This window comes from Sitodiplosis mosellana, unplaced genomic scaffold (assembly GCF_009176505.1).
Source record: "Sitodiplosis mosellana isolate CC-2019 unplaced genomic scaffold, AAFC_SMos_1.0 Smas_scaffold_5, whole genome shotgun sequence".
NCBI lineage: Eukaryota > Metazoa > Arthropoda > Insecta > Diptera > Cecidomyiidae > Sitodiplosis > Sitodiplosis mosellana.
Window position 1 is genome coordinate 3,682,569 of NW_022595248.1, and position 2,166 is coordinate 3,684,734.

Here is a 2,166-nt window from a genome sequence, read left to right on the forward strand (position 1 = left end):
AGTTATTATGGACAACTTCAGACCGCGATGGTGTCGAAGAAAATGTGTCTGTCGTAGCACAAAAATGTGCTATGGGTAGCACATTTCTGTATTGATATGAGAGCATGAGGACCCCGGCAGCACCAATTTTTTTGAAATCTTCAATACTAACATATGTTTTCACACTGTCATTTTTTCACTGTTATTTTATCATAATAATAATAAAATATATCAAACTCTCTTTAACACATGTATTAGAAATTCATCACTTTATTCCAAAAACTCAAACACGTTTCATATCAACGAAAATCAATGAAATGTCAAAACACTACGAACAAATGTTGTCAAAAATACTTAAGGGCGCGTAACTGTGGCGACGCCACTAGTAAAAAATTGCTTCACTACGAAGGTAAGGATTATCATTCACAAATCAAGAGAGAAATTGGTTTTTTTCTTTGTTTTATGTGAAAAAAAAAGAAAGAATCAGAAATGGTTCCTTAAAAAAAATGTGTCGTATCATTATAGCCTCGGCGCGTTCAACTCGTTTCCATTATGTGCGGTTTTTTGATTGACGTAATTTGAAGTGTATATTTCATCTGGTCCGTAGCTTCTATTCGATTCGAAAAATTGATAAGTTCGACAAAATTATGCATCGTCGGTAAGGCAACAACCCGATAATATTCAAATGAAACATATTCATTCGTTATCAACCGGCAATATCGATCGATGCTGTAAAATATAAAGAGAAGATCAAAATCGAAGAGAAATCGGTATCATCATGCACACCACGCTCATGCTACTATGGTTTTTTTGTTTCATTTTAAAGAATCTAGATTCTTTTTATTCGTCTCTTTCTTTTTTTTTGGAAGTTAATGTATTTATAACACTACAAATAATAATCGTATAAAAAATCCAGTAGCGTTGTTCCACACAGCTGGATACCGGCCGCTATCAAGCGCTAACGACGAGACGCAAACAAACGAAAACACACAATCACGATCATGTTCAGTCAGCAGCCCAAGAGAGTGGGCCCACCAAATGGAGTGAGTCGGGTTTTTATTCTGTTTCTTTCTGTTTCTTTCTCTCTCTCTCTCGATCGAAATAACATAATAACGCTAATATGATCAACAAATGGTTGTTGAATGAAAACCGAACAAGGATGCACACCGTGAAGCTTGAGTGTGATGCAAGAGGGAGAGAATTTTTTGAATACAGAGAGAAAATAACGATGAAATATTCCACATGCACAATTGAGCATACAATCGAAGCGCTGAAAGGTTTGACTGCCACGAACGGCAGGAGCCAAATGGCGACGATATCATTCATTTTTCATTCGAAATCACAGTTGAATCGTGTTAAATTGACTGCAATTTTCGCAAGTAATATACGAGTAAGACTCGAAACACGCACCTTGTAGCCCGATCAAATCAACCGATGTCTTTTCGTTCGTCGGTTCATCCTTCAAAGAAACCCGCACAATTCACATTTCAACCGAACCGTTCACATTTCAACTGGTTTTCTTCATTCGCAGCCAAGAAAAAAACGCGCAATTAAAACCCATTTTATACGTCATTACCACTCAAAAACACTCGACTTTCATCGACCAAATGAAATGATAAATGAGCCGAAAATGAAATATCCAAATTATGATAAAAATAATTATGATGGCCAAACCGAAAATCATACACTGAGTTGCCGTTAATTGCGTGCTGTGAACATTTTTCATGCACCTAACTAGCACACACCGAACGCACGGCGCTGAAATAAAACAGAAACGAACACCGAAATGGAAAGAGAGAAAGATCGAGAAAAAAATGCACAAAGCGATGAAATGCGGATAATAAGACAACGAAGCCACAATTAAGGAACACTAAAACAGCAAAATCACAAGCGCAAATTAAAAATATTTCATTAATTTTTTTTTCCAGAGCATTTTTCACATTTAGCGCTTTCGTTTTTGAGAGATGAAGAGCAGATGCATTTTTCAGGTTGTTTTTTTCTCTTCGGAGTCGAGAGTTGCTACCGAATGAAAGATACATTTTTATTGTTATGAAGAAATGAGCAATGAAAAAATGCTGCCGACAACCGGCAAAAAATGGGGAAATCATAAAAAAAATGATTTAAATCGCTGAAGTTCACTAATAAAGTATTGATTTTGGCTTATATCTTTATTGCGTTTCTAAGAAA